The 15,289-nt window shown below is 36.3% G+C and overlaps 1 protein-coding gene across 16 annotated transcripts in view; it reads left to right on the plus strand.

The window, feature by feature from the left end:
- SORBS2 (sorbin and SH3 domain containing 2) overlaps positions 1–15,289 on the plus strand; it is a 148,575-nt gene that overhangs the window by 9,733 nt on the left and 123,553 nt on the right. For all 16 annotated transcript variants that reach the window (XM_088163502.1, XM_088163507.1, XM_088163503.1 and 13 more), the window contains exon 2: positions 8,859–8,986. The gene's annotated coding sequence lies outside the window, so the exon portion shown is untranslated. The remainder of the gene's footprint in view (positions 1–8,858; positions 8,987–15,289) is intronic.

A 15,289-nucleotide genomic window follows, 5' to 3' on the forward strand; every position in this document is an offset into this window, starting at 1 on the left:
AGGTTGGCACCATCTTGAATGAATCTGCTAAGCTTATTTACAGTGTCTTTATTACTGGAAGTAGCTTCATGTGTTTAGGTACACAAATTTAACCATATTTTGGGGATGTTCTGTTAGATAAATAGTCCTGCCTCTTAAAACTTGATTAACATCAGAATTTATTTGCAAATTATGCTGTGCGTTTCAGCTTGGAATCCTGCAAATGCTAACCAGATTTGCAAACTGAGATCAGTGCAGTTGTGAGGCTTTTCATCTTAAACTTTCTTTGTGGTCTTTATCAGACACACCTGTGAGTTTGAAATGTCACCATCAAAATCAGGCCGAGTGGTCACTAGCTTAATGAAGAGGAGGAAGAAGGAAATAGAGATGTCTTTGTGTTGTCATTTCAAAGGCAGCAATGTTTCAATACTGCATCATAGAAAGATTTTGTGTGTTGACTTCTAGGTGTGGATCACATAAAGGTTAGCACAGAGGTTTTGGTGGTTTTTTTTTTATATTTCAATGCTATTTCTCTTTTTAAAAGTACTATTAAAATGATTTGAACTACTCCACTTATGGACAGTTTAGACTTTGATCTTAACTCACGTGGTTCTAGCTCATGCCACCCATCTATCGTAAGCTGATTTTGTTATAAATAACCAAAAGCTGTACAAGACACTATGTAAAACTATTAGCAGCAGCAACCCCTCTGTTGCTGCCCTCTGGTTTCAAACTGTAGTCTTCAGATAACTGCCAATCATATGTAATTTTTTCTCACCCTGCTGATCAGAATGTAAAGGCTGGATAAAAAATAACTTCAAACGCTTTTCTAATGTTCTCCTTATGAGCAATTTGTTTAATTGCTGTAGGAATCAGATGTGCCTGACCTTAAATTTAAAGTCAATAGGTTCAAAGCAGAAGGCAGGGGAAACAGAACACAAGCAGGTTAATGTGTTTTAGGACACTAAATTTGTAATAATAAAACTTCTGCTATTATATGTCTGCTGTCTGCTCTTGATGTCTCTATATATACAATGCTGTAATTTGACAACGTTTTTATGTCTACCCTCTCTTTTGGAAAGTAAGATAGCAAACTGTATGATTAGCTATTCTATATAAATTTTGTAGAGAAAATTTACCTTTCAACTTCTCAATTTTGTTTTTCCATTTATGTAAAGCTTTCAAGCCACTTTAGAAGCAGAGCGTACCACAAGTCACTGACTTCAGTTTCAGATTTTTTAAGTGCAAGTTGCTTGTAGTGGTCATTGTCTAAGGATTAAAATTTGAGATTTTTCTCTTTTGAACCATCATTTCATCAAGCTGATGAAATGTAAACAGTTAAACAGTAAACAGCTTTGGGGGGAAAGAAGGGTCTTTTGAGCTGTTACTACTAATAGGCAGATGAATTTGAAAAACAGAGGATGTTTAGGCTCTGAGGAAGTAAACAATTTCTAGGAAGGGAAATCCACCTTTCCATGTGTTTATTTTTCAAAGAGAGGAAACGACCTAATAGGTGTAAAACTTCATCGATACAAAATAAGATATCTACTTCAGATCATATTACCTTTGACTTCCAGTTCTCAGGTATCTTAAGAACCCTTCTTCCAGCATTGTTTTGTGCAACTTCAACCACCTCAGATTTATAGTATGACACAGGTTCTCCTTCCTCAGTGTGCAAAATATGTGTATACTATTGCTCCAGCTTTCAGTTTGTTGCTGTTGAAGAATATTTTTAAGGATCTTTCCTCTCCACCTTTCTGGGTGTCACTGGCCTTTGTCAAATGAATTGGGGTCTCTTTAATGGCCTAATTTTCCTAAGGAGTATACACTGCATCTCATAAAATGTGTAGTCATACTGGCTACAAGAACAGAGATAGCAAAGAAGTCTTGTTTTGAAGTTGTGTCTGTCTGTAAACTGTCTCCCTTGTGGAAGAGTTTTTGCATTCAGGGGAAAGTCTGCGGTGGGAAATATGGCTGCAGTTTTGAATTCCTCATTACTGTTGTTCACTGATCAGCAATGGAAGCATACTGGTGGAGAAAAATTAGGAAATTTCTGAAAATCCTTGAAGTAATATCCCCCATGGTGACTATGCTCTTCTTGTCTCTGTTTTGCCACTTAAACAAGAGTCAGATTCTGTTAGCTGAAAAATTAGTTCTGACCTACAGATAAATCAACACAGAGCAATTAACTGGCAGCACAACTGTAGCATCCTGCATTGCCTTGAGTACAAAACATCAAATTGTCTTTCCTCAGCTAGGAAAAGCATGAATATAGCTCAAACAAATGTTTCAAACTAATAGCCCGTTCTGAAATTAACAATCCTTAAAGAGCACGAACAGCAAACAAAAACTGTGAAAGAGCTCTCATTTTCACTTAGCTGAAGCAATACATGATAAATGACTATATTATAATATACCTCTGTTAACAAGAAGACGAAACAAACACAAGCTCAAGGCAGATTTCCTGAGCCATTTCCTAGTGGGCCAGGACTAAGTGGGGTATAGAGTATCCACTGGGGGGTGTTGGTATCGTGCTTTAACTTTGCCTTTGGGATCTGTAAAACTTCCTGGAAACCTTTCCTGGAGTTCCTTTCCCTCCAAGCTACTAGTATGAGGACTTGTCAAATCTTTGGGGAAATGATGTTCTTCAGGAACAAAGAGATTTGAACAGGAAGGGATTAGTTTTCTGCTTTAGGAGCTTCCTGTTGATTGTGCTACATCATACTGCAGAAAGGAGGTTTTTTTATAGGGAGCAGGAGCAGGCTTGGTGGGCTCAGCACCTTTTCTTGCTTATAAGCAACATGAAGGTGGAGACAGTAGCTGCAAGTAGGTTCAGTCTGCTGGTGTCATGTACCTAAGCTCTTGAAATAATTACCTTCTTTGCAGCCTGAAGGACTGATAATTGTCATCATTATGTGAAACTGTGAGCAGCAAAGAAAGAGTTTGCCAAAGAAATTGTGTCTTGGTGTGCTTTGTCTGAATTCAGCTGTTTCTATTAAGTCAATATCATATGTTGCCATTAGAGGTAGGAAACATAAATACAAATGTTGGGTTGCTGAAAACCAGATACTGCCTTTGAAATCAGACTAATGGGGAAAAAAGAGATATCAGAAAAATACTAGACTGGTAATATTACTTAGCATTCTAAAACTCTGAAGAGTTATCTCTTTGGGTTGTGTTTTCAGTTGGTGGATCATAGTAGTAAAATGAATAAACTGACTAGAGGAACACTGATGGAAAGATGGTTCTCTACACTGTTCTTTCATTTGTAGTGAGAGGTTTTGTACTCATTTGAGATGACAAGTGTTCATCCTGGGCTTCAGTGCCTGAAAACTTCTGTTGCAGTAGCTTGGCCATTTCCTACCTTGTATGCTTTGAGTAGCAGAAAACATTAAAATTACTTAATTGGTAAAGCTAAGGACTGTTTTTCATATAGGTCCCTTATTTTTTCATTACTAGCCTGGCAGCTTAGCAAATTGGCAGAAAACCATTGTGTTAATTATTGAGAAGCCTAAATTCCTTTGTGGATTTAGTCCTGGTAATTGGAATAGAAGCTCAATACAGAGTGCGGAGGTGTAAAGCTGGCCTAGCCATAATCTGATGGTTTAGGAAAAAGCAGAATGGTGTTAGGCCTTGTGTGCTCTGTCACATAAGTCTTTGTGAAGCGGAAGGAAGGATTTGGGACTTGTGTTACTTCTGTGGATTTCTTTTTCCTTACATGGACCAGCAGCTTGAGAGTGGCAGCTGCACACAGGATCTTGGCCCCAGAGCCTGGTGATGGCAGCTCTCCCTTGAGAAGGGAGCACAGTTTTATCCACAGATAACTCTGGGAAGGTGTTCATGTTTCAGAGTATATTGTTTGGGTGTAGATATTTCAGAGTAACTGAAAGCAGTTGCTCAAACTTTCCTTTTCCTAGGTAAATTTTTTCTTCCTTAAGCTTATGAGAGAGAGTCCAGTTCTTGCTCTGTGAGCCACATGAAGTATGTGATTACTCCATGAGAGAGGGCCAGTGTCCTCAAAAGACCAGACAATAGCATGATACTTGGTATTGTGTCACGGAAGTGGGAGTTGTGACTGTAAATCCTTCTGGAAGTTTAATCCAGGTTTTCCATATCCATGGCAAATGTTTTAATGTGCAGTGTTTTTTAAAAATAACGTGGTGGCATAACATCATCTTCCATGGTTTTGATAAAGAGTGGAAAAAGCCTGAGAACATCTTTTGAATATTTGTGCCTCAGATTTAAGACTGATAAAACACAAGGTTGTACAGGACAGCTGCCACCAAAGTCGTTTTGTTAATGCAGGACATTGCTTGCTTGGTTCAGGAGGAGAATTTTAGCTAACTGTTTAAAGGCATAAGATGCTTAGAAATTTGGATATGTATATAAAATGAATATTTTAAAAATTGCCACTTTTCATTTGGGCTCAAAAGACCCTATTACTTGCATTGGTAAGTCACATGTTGAGAGCCCTAGCTTGTTCACATTTCTGAGGTTTAGACCTTTAGGAAAACCCCACTCTGTAATGCCCTCAGCACCCTCCCAAAACCAGCTGCTGTCTTACAGAGGAGTTAAGCACATTCCAGCAAAAAACAGGACTGAAGGACAAATAACTTTGTACCAAGTTCTTGAAACAATAGCCTAGCAATGTATATTAAGAGTGAGATTAACAATAAGCTTCTGTTCCCTATTTCCTGAAAAGGCCTTTTCATATTTATTTTCCTGTTCATTTTTAACTGTTTGCTCTTGGAACAGAGGAAGTTAGTTTTACTAGCAAAATAGGCAGTCATAATTAATCCTGTTTAGTTAGTCCAGTTTCAGAATGAGAGCTGCAGTGGCTGTAGTCATTTTTCACATCATTATGAGAGCAGTCAGATGGTTTGTGCCCAGTGGTATGGAATTGGCTAAAGTATTGGAATTGGTTCTAACAGATGACTAAGAGGCTTTAAATGTTTAGATAATATGCTTTCAATAGTTTGAGGCGTTTAAATGCCTGTGATTTCACTTCAAAGTTGAGCGTATCCTTATGTTTTGTTGTAGTTATTTGGTGCTGATTTAAAGATATAATAATTTTTAATGGATTCTATATTATATAATGGTGTTATTAAACATATTAAAATTATAACATAGCTGCTTCTTATAACTGTAAAATGTCTTACAAAAAATGGCTAGGGGTTTTCATGTAACATAAATCTAAAGTCAAAAATGAGAACTCAATATAGCTAAAGACATTTGGTGTCTTTTAAAGAGAATTCAGGTCTGTTGTTCTGCAGACCAACAGCAGAGTCAACTCTTCATCAAACATGCGCCATTTTGCAGACTAGTGCATGTTAATAACTTGAGAGTGTGGTTCTTTGTACTGCTGTCTTCATCCATGTCTTTCAAATGCATGAGTTGTCTGTAGAACACTTCTGTGACAAATTCAGAAGGCTGCTTTGTTACTTTGATACTTATGCATCCTTGGCACTAAGTTCAGTTAATACACGTTCATGCGTTTTTACTTTTGTTACATTATATAGGATTGACCAGAAGTAATGTTGTATGTGACCTGTGTGTAGCTAGGTCCATCCTGTCCAGGAACATGGCCACCCTTCTTCATAGCTCCATTGCTTTTCAGCTGTGGAGGCTCCTGAAAGCACATGAGGCATTGAAAAAAGTCTTATTTGCAAGATCCTTCAAGTTCATATATGTCTAAAACACTTCTGAGACTAGGTGAAGTCGAGGACAAAGCATGTGATCCATAGCTTTCCTTCTGTAGATTTCTTTTTTTTTCCTGCTCTCTAAAAAGTACTCATTTCAGAGATTGAGATAATCAGTTCTACGAATGAACTCCCTCAAGAGAGACTTCTGAAAACAGAGTGCGTCCATTTTGCTTCCATTCTCTAACATTAAACGTTAAATTCATTTAATATTACCTTAGTTCAGATGAAATTCAAGAAATACAGGTAATTGGAGAAAAAAAAACAACTAAACAAATGAAAGAAATCATATCCATCCTCCTCATTTCTTCCTGAGGCAGGTAACATGCAATTCATTTAGACACACTATCATACCACTCAAATATTGCACTAATATTAAAGTGTATTAATAGAATAATGTATAGACTAATACAAGGAAAAGGAGTCATTACACCTGGCTGTGCAGTGTTCATCTCCATATCTTGAAATGTTCAGGGACACTTCTCTAAAGGAGTATTCTCCTTCAGTCATTCCATAGGAAGCTTCAGTGACTCAACTGTATTTGAAAGGCTAGACTTAGAAAAATTAGGAGTTCCTTTATATGAATCTATGCAGTGAAGCAGGTATGCAAATTTTGTCTCTCAGTATTTTGAGCAACCTTCTGTATCTCTTACCTATCAAGATTCTTTCCTATGGTTTGTGAAAATATCTGTAATGTTTGGCCAGGAGCTCCGTGGCCTACATCAGCAGTGTAAATTGTACACTTCTCGGTCATATTTGAATTCTTTAATACTAAAAATTGATTAAATTAAATCAGACTGGAGCGGGTCACTAAAGAAATTAGATTCTTAATTTTAGTATTGCTGATAGCCATAAAATGAAAGAGATTATTGTCAGTCTCTGAGTAGCACAAGGTGACAGTCTTGGTAGTAGTGACATATTTGTCTGTTTTACTAATAAATATACATCTATATTTATCTTTGAGACCTAGATGATATATGTTATATTTCTGACATCTCAAGTTTTCTGTGGATAAAGATGATCTGATTTGTATACAGTAGCTAAAGCACCTTAGTATATATAGAAACAGTGCTTATGTCATGTTTACTAAACACTATAAATGCTAATGGATAAATTGTCATTTATTTACACAAATACAGTTGCAGAGAGTGTGTGAAGAAACAAGGTACCAAAATGGGCTAAGTGCTGCTGGTGACTCAGCTAATGGTAAATCTGTCTTCGAGAAAATGCCATTGAAAAGAAATGCTGAGCTGCAAAGTGTTGTGTATTAAATTATGTCAGTAGGAAATTTATACTGCTAATAATGACTTCAACACATACTTCTAGTTTTGTGTTTGTGTAATATTAGTATTCAGCGTGTGGATATTTATTGATTTAGCTTGTAATGACCAGATAAAAGCATTATGGATGGCAAGGTAATGTAGAATCTGACACTAGTAATCTGGTAGATACAGGTCTTGTATTTATTTACTAACTATACTGCATGTTCCACCTGACCATTACAGCTCTCAAGCTGACTATAACTCACACAAAATCTGAAATTTAAGCTATTGGAGTCTTTGAATATCTTTGTTCATGAATCTCAAATATAAACTGAGCTTTTTATCTTTGCTGAACTAGTTTTGTGGTAAAGTGATGGTCTTAAACTAGATGTCAGGAATGAAGTAGCAATAATGACTAATTTAACAGGCTGGTACTTAGAGTTTGTGGGTTTTGTTGTAGCTTCTTTTAACTGCTGTGACACTAAAAATAGCTGAGATCAAATGGAAATTATGCTTTTGAGCTAATACAGAAGGAATTTGTGCTATATTTGTACATTTAGCAGCTTTTTCATTATTGTTTTAAGTGTTTTATAGCTAATTATTTTTTATGCAAGTCTTCAAGAGAAAATGTGCTTTTCATGTTTTTTTTATAACATTGAGCACTGCTTTACTCTTTTAACAGTTTACTAAATAGCTTGTGTCTGGCAACCTGCTTCATACAACAAGTGTGTCATACAACTTCCAAACAGCTACTGTTCACAAATAAATCAGAAATTAAGGCGTCCCATGGTGTTCTAAAATGTTATCAAATGGATGTGCTTAAGTAGCCGTCACTGGAAACTTAGCAGATAACTGAAATATTTTGCAATCTTACCACACCATCCTATTTTAGGTTTTGAGCTGTGAGAGTAACTTTAAGTCTCATAATTTTCCTTGAATAAAAGTAACAAAAATTTTCAGTGGCAGTACCTAACAGTGTGGTGATGTTTGAGAAGTTTTTCTGAGGAAGCAAAACCAAGAATTGCTGAGATATATAGAGGGGAGTTACAGAGAGGGATATGTTGGAAGCTCTCTCCTCTACCAGAAGAAGCTGCAAAAAATTAAACAGTGATAATTTTTCACAGATTCAGTTTATCTGTGTTTTCTTAGAATTCAAAGTAATTCGCTTTTATGTATCCATCAAGATGTTCAGGGTATTTTCCTGCAGTCATTAATTTGTATAGATACTTTCTGTTTCTCAGTATTTTTACATTTTGGGAGGGTAAGCTGGTTGGTTGGCAGTGTGATAGAGGAGGACAGGGAGATACTTATCATGTCACTGAATTGCCCTGGTCAAAAAAAATTGAATGCCAGCAGCTTCAGGTCACTAGGCTTCCAAAATAGTACTGTTGCTGAAAGTGGAAACTTGAGATGCAAACTAGAAAGAAACTACTGGCTTCAGTCTTGGTATACTGATTTGTCCTGCCCTTGAATGTGTATACCAGTCAGATATGATGGATTTTAATGCAAATAGAATTACTCCCATCTCAGATGAGACCTTGTGTAGAAAAGGCAAAACATCTTCAGAGATAACCAAACTCAAAAGGTGTTCTTCACATTAAAAGATTTCCATGGTGGTTCATTGTCTGAGTTATAATCTTCAAGGTCACAGATTTCCTTTTAACAGTGGTTTGGTTTGATTTTTTTCATCAACAGTAGTTGTTCTCTGCTCTTTCTGTTTCTTTAAAAAAAAATTGGACAATGAACAAAGCTTTTTTGCTATGGATTTCCTGATTTTTTTAGCTTGGGTTGGGAGGCTGCTCGTTCTGTATTACATTTTCATTTCGATAGCAGTCAAGCCCATTACTGCTGAAAATAGCTCAAATGTTCGTAGAAAAAACAATCAGCAGCTTAGACTCTCTCTCTTTTTCTTTTACAGACTCTTGCATGTGAATTAAATTAATTTCTTGAGAGAAACCTTCATAAAGGGCTAAATAAACAAGGTCTACATATACAGACATTTCTTACTTTTGCTGCATTTGAGACCCAGCTAAACTCTTCTGTCTGGTAAGTCATAATTTTCTTAAGGATTTGTCTTTCTTCCTGCCCTTACAACTTTCATTTTTGAGTTGCTAATTAATGTTCAGAGAAAACCAGCTTCAGCTTGCTGGTAGTTCTGGTGCATTCTGTATATGAAGTTCTAAGACTAATCTCCAAAGGCATTACTGTGCTGCTTTTACAAACTTCAGGATAGTAGCTATGATTCTGTATGGTACTGTGGTATACATGGGGTTTAATAATTGTTCTCAGTTTGCTGCAATGAAGGAATTAAATGTTTTAAAGCAAAAATGGTGATTGTTCTGTCTTGGATTTACCTGTTTGAATGTTCTGTATTTAATAAATTAACTTAAGAATGCATATTGCAAACTATATTCAGAGTCAAGTCAGAGTTTCAAAATAAAATTTCCCAACATTCATTCATGTCTCATTGATTTTTGGTTTCACCTCTTCTAGATAAAATAGGTTGATGAAGTTAACTACAATGCTTTAGTTTTCTTGGTGATGTGCCTATTTCATGGGACAGTAAGCATACATATCAGTAGTCTTTAATTCATCATATAATTCTGTAACTGTCTGCTAAAGGTATTTATGTCTTAAAGTTTCTTTGGGTTTTAATTCTACAGCTTGAAACATTTTTTTTCCTTTGATTATGAAGTATTAACTGAATTTGACCCAAACAAAAGCAAGTTTTCTATTTTTATTCTTTATTGCAATAAAATGAAGGAAGTCTTGGAAGAGGAGAAAATCTTTTGCTCTGTGATGAGGTTTTTCTAAGCAGTTGGCTGGCATTAGATGGCACCCTATATATACTCAGTCCATCTGATTTACACTGCAATGCTTTGGCTTACCACAATTACTGTGTACTTACATACTGCATGCCCTAGCTCTGCACAGTTCATCTTGCAGGCTTTGCTGTAGCCCTAACATCAGTTTATTTCAAAAAATATGTCGAAAATATAATATTTAAAATAAGTGTTATATTTAATGTAAAGCAATAGTTGTCTTTTCATAGAAAAAAAACCAAACAAAAAAAGATCAACAGTCTTACATAAAAAGCTATTTGGAGGCTTTCCAATTAATTTCAGTTTTAGTAAGAAGCTTTCCATCTTGTTTTTGGATAAAAAGAGAAAAACTGAAATAGATGTCTAGATTTCATAAAAAATATCTTACTTGTCTTACACTGATGGTTTTCATATAAAAAGAGTTTGTCACCTGAGAATTACTTCTCAAAAAGCTGAAGCTTTTAACGGAACTTAAGACACCTCAGAGGTCACGCTGCAATTACTGTTTGAGCAATTTAGAAATATGTGATTCCTTAACATGTCTGAAAACATAGCTGGAGGAGAAATTACACATAAATAGGCTGCATAATAGACAAAAATATGTACCAATTATTTTCAATTAAAAACAGTGCTTGAACTGTTCAAAGTAAGGGCCAGACATGGTCTATTAATGATCACTTTTTAATTTATGAAAGTTTGAATTTACCATGTATTTTGTAGTTAATTTTTGAGTGAATAACAGGGTTGACTTACAGGAACTTGTATCTAGAATGCTAACACGACCCAAACTTTAACTAAGTGAACTTGGCACAAAATTCAACTTGAGAGGAAATCTCAGGAGAGCAGTGGAATTCCTTTCATTGAATAAGTATACCTCAGCATTCATGGAGAACAAATGGTAACATTTTGTGCAAGTTTCTGCTTTTGACAGTGTGTCTTTGTTCACTTCCCAAAAGGGGTGTCAACTGCATTGAAAAAAAACATAAAACTTTCTTATTTGAATTTTTCATTTTACTTAATTATATGGTCCAAAGGAACCCATTAAGTCTGGGATGGCCTGACACCACTGTTTATGACTCTTTGTGTATGTAGAAAAAAAGCTGAGTTAGAACAGTTTGGTTACACAACTATCTTCCCTCCTTACTGTCTTTGTGAGCTCAAATAGAAAGGTAGGAGTATATATATCTATAAGCATTTTATGATAGAATTATTTTATCAAAGTGTCTCAGAAAATGTTTTCTTTTTGCCAAAAGAAGTGTTATTCAAACAAAATATGATATTACTGAACGGTTACCTTGAGAAACAAAGGATCATGATAACTTAGATTTCTTGTTAAAGCTTTGTGCTGAGAAAGACCTTAACTTAATGTGCTATTTAGTCATAATGTTACCTCTATGGTGTGTTCTTCTGTTCATTTACTGACAACAGTGGGGTTTTACGGGAACTGTTCTGTATGGGGTTCTCATCTATGATCTAAGCATATCAGCAGATCATAGTAATACGGTGAAAGTGAATGGATTTAGTATGTGTCAATGCTGGAGAAGAAAAAGGTGTTTTGAAAACTTGAAATCAGGACCTGGGGGTAGAGGAAATTAATCTGAGTAAAAGGCCATCATGCAGCCATCTCTTGCTCACATTAACTGCAGACAGGGAATATATCAAAATGGAGATGCTGAGAACATTCATATGTGTGACCCATGAGTTGTGTCTACACTGGGCTACCTGGCCATCTGGTATTTTCAGATGGCAATACATAGCTCTGGAAAAAGTTTGTGATGTGATTCTGCATGTAGCCAGCTGCTCTAGAGGATTGCAATTTTTATGGCATCCTGGTTATCTCGTGTCTGCAGTAGTGCAAAATTGCAATGCCTCTTTGTCAGCTTTGGAGCTTAGGCTGGGCTTAACCTTTCGATTGATCCAAATGAAACAGGAACTGGCAGGATTCCTAGCTTCTCACAGTAGCCTCTGCTCATCATTAATCTGTGGTTTGGGGGAAGAGAATAAAATTAATCATTTTATTAATATTCAAGTACAGCAGTTAGCATCTTTTGTCAGAATTTATAATTTTAACTATAACGTCTAAGCTTTTGGTTGCTTAACTTTTCTAAGAAAACCACTGTTTTTTTAGATAAACATTTTCAATGTTCTGCAACTCCAAAATATTCGTTTTCTGTCTTAAAAAAAAAGGTAATAGTTGCAAGTCAAAACCAGGTACTTTTGCATATGAAAAAATGAATAATCTTCACTTCTGCCCCACGCCTTGAGTTTCGTTCGATTCTAATTTATGTATAAGTTTGAAAAGCACTGATGTGGGAATAAAGCTGCATGATACATGGCAGAGAATTCACTGTTTTAGTCACAGAACCATAGGAAGGGTAAGGTTGAAAGGAAGCACAGTGAGGTCATCTGGTCCAACATCCCTCTACTTGTGTGCTTGTACTTTATTGAGAAAAGCATGCTTTTAAGCACTTTCTCTTCCTAAGTAATCTAGTAAGTGTGCTTTAATCTGTTTTCAAGGTGGCTTGTGTAAGGCATTATCTGTTTATACTTGTGAGACTACATTTGTCTCCATAATATTAGTGTCTTAAGAATTGGTATGTTTCCTTAGTAACTTATGCCCCTAAATGTTTAATGCTGTGTCATATTTAGTGCTGGGCATGAGCTGGGCACCTAGGCTCCTTCCACACTTGAGGCTGCTGATGACTTGTTTCCCAGAAAGGTTCCCTGTAAGAGTCATTTAATACAAATGCATTTAGAAAGGAACTGTCCTGGTGCAAAGGAGACTTTTAGCATGTATATCTTCCCTAGTCTGTGCAAAAGCAACAGGTGAAAAATGTAGTAGCAGCTCCAGCCTTTTGAAGCTGAAAGTCCAAGCACCAAATTCCTGTATGTGAGTGGTCTCTCAACTTTGAAAGTGCTCCTTGAGGCACCTGCATAGGATTCATTTACTTGTGTGATTTATCTTGATAGATCTTGTGAGCTAAGACATGAGGTGCAGCTGAATGCAGCAGAACTGTATGTGTGGCCCTGGATCTCTGTGAGGCCTCTGGACCTTCTGGAAAGCAGATTTCTCTGGATTTCTTCTCTGAAGTCAAAAAAGGTTGAAATAAGAATAACAGAGATAAATAGATTATATATCTAATCATGTACTATTTTGTTATTTAATTCGTGGGAGGGAAGGAAGCTGAGTTGGGAAGGCAAGCCAGGTTATTCATGTAAAGGGACAGTTGATTTGGAGAATAAGTCCTCTGTCTTGATGTGATTTATTCTTCCAGAACAGTCAAGTTCGGACCAGTGGATAGAATTTTTCAAGAGTTCTCCTAGCCTTCAATATACAGAATTTGTTAGTTAATCTTTCCACAGTGATGGCTGGTCAAATAAAGGCACTTGGAACTTACTGTCAGAGGTCTGTTGGATCTCCAGATTTGTAAAATCACCTTTTGGTTTCTACTTCCCTGCTGGGTCCTGCACAGAGCTTTCCAGTGCTGAAAAGGGAAGCTGATTGCTGATTTTTGGAATGTTACAGCACAGGCCCAAAGTAATAGTTTAAAAGTGAGAATAAAACTCATGTAAGACTTGGTTAAAATCAAGGATATTAAATGTGTGTGCCGTAAACAAGAAATTTAGATGTAATGGTGTAAAGTCTGGGGACATTCTAATGTACTAAAAGATTCTGCTTTTTCCTGTGTTCAAAAACAGTGTTTAAAAATTACCTTAGACTTCTGTAAGCAGAATTAAGCTAGTATTGAAAGTTTTTGAAATATCTTCCTTAAAGCGTGTCCCAGCTTTATCTGCAGGCAGGTTCCTAAAAGCCTACCTGTAATGCAGCAGCTGAGTGTTTAAAGCTGTATCACTACTTCTTAGTGATGCCTCTTGAAGTAGCTAACAATAATATGTTCACACAAAACGTTTTGCAGTAATAGCTTTGCATTAAAGGAAAGATTCTTTATTAAAATTGAGCAGATGTACAGTTTAATCTGTTATTTGAACTGGAATTCAATTTTTGACTTGAGGGTGAAACTTCTGAAAAGCACCATTATCAAACTGCCCTTCTTAAAAACAAAACCAAGACCAACCGAAAAAACAAAACCCCAAGAAAACCCCAAAACATTGGAATTAAAAGGCTGAAAAACATAACTAGGCAAACATCTGAATTCCTAAAAGGCATATAGATGTATGACAAATGGGCTGTCTGAATTACTTTAAGTCCTGTGTAGTTTGTATATGCTGGTGCAAAGGTGGCTATATACTGACCTCTCCACCCCTATCTATATTTCTCTCCCTTGTGTAAATAGAATAAGCATAAATCCACTGACTTGGAAATAATTGTATGGTTTCTTGCTTTGTAGCAGCTGACTGCATAGTGGTTTCCTAGCAAAACACTTAAGTGACAGGCGGCAGGCCAGCATGGTGTTGATCTGTCTTCCTGGGATCTGGGAAGTCTCATCCAAATGACTTAGTGCTTAGATTTCTAAGTAGTAGTGAGATGTGCCAAGTGTTTGGTTGTAAAAGCAAATGCTTCATTGAGAAAATTTATGGTTTTCTAGATAGGTATTAAAATCAATATATTAATAATAAGGAATGAATAGGACAGCTGAAATCAAGAGTGCTGACTTCTAATCAGAATTTGAACAAAATCATTCAACTTACTTCAGATTGAAAATGCCATTATAGTTAAGGAGCATGCTTTTGTTAAATTTTCAGATCTCTGTATTCTTTGGGGCCAGGTAGAATGAAAAGTAATACTGTGGCAGTAATGCTCTAATGTTTGCAGTCTGTTCTATTCTTAGCAATAATATTTAAGTGCTTGACCTGGATGTTTGTTTAGAGTCGTAGAGCTGTTTCCAGTTGAAATCTGGGCTCCTTTGAGGAAGCTGTTTACAGGCCAGCAAACACAACAGAGCAAGTTTGAAAGGCCTTTGAGTCAACTGGTTGAACTACTTATTACAAAATGTTTTTTCATTGAGTTTACTAACTTGTCTGTCAATTATCTGACAAACCAGAGTGACCTGGCCAAAGTTTTCATATAATTAAGGCTTTAAAAGATTTACGTATGTGTCTGAGCCTTTTGAACTGTCACAAACAGCTCTGCACTTGCAGAATACTTGACTATTCAGTGCTACAAGCTCTATCTACCAATCTGTGCTAAAACTCCATGCCAAGATTGCTAGTGTAACCTTGAAAATCACTGTCCTGCTGTGGACAAGTGAAATAAAGAAAATAACCTCAAAGTGTAGTATAAGAGCATTGAGTTGAGACCATGGTAGCTGGTTTGGCCCTTCAGATATAGCTGTGCTACTGACATGAGCTGTGACGTGTCAAACCTTGGGCTTTCAATCACTTCTTTGACAGCTACTTCATTTTATGCTGTTATTGGCAAAGTGTCATTGCCTTTCAGACTGGCATCAGTAAAAGTCACTGTGATTATTTTGTGTACAGCGTTTGCATGTTGTATTCACACATGGTTTTCAATCACAGCAATTTGGTCTATGTGAAGGCAGTGAAATGCTTTTGTCCATTTGACACA

Source organism: Sturnus vulgaris, chromosome 4 (genome assembly GCF_052056855.1).
Source record: "Sturnus vulgaris isolate bStuVul1 chromosome 4, bStuVul1.hap1, whole genome shotgun sequence".
Taxonomy (NCBI): Eukaryota; Metazoa; Chordata; class Aves; order Passeriformes; family Sturnidae; genus Sturnus; species Sturnus vulgaris.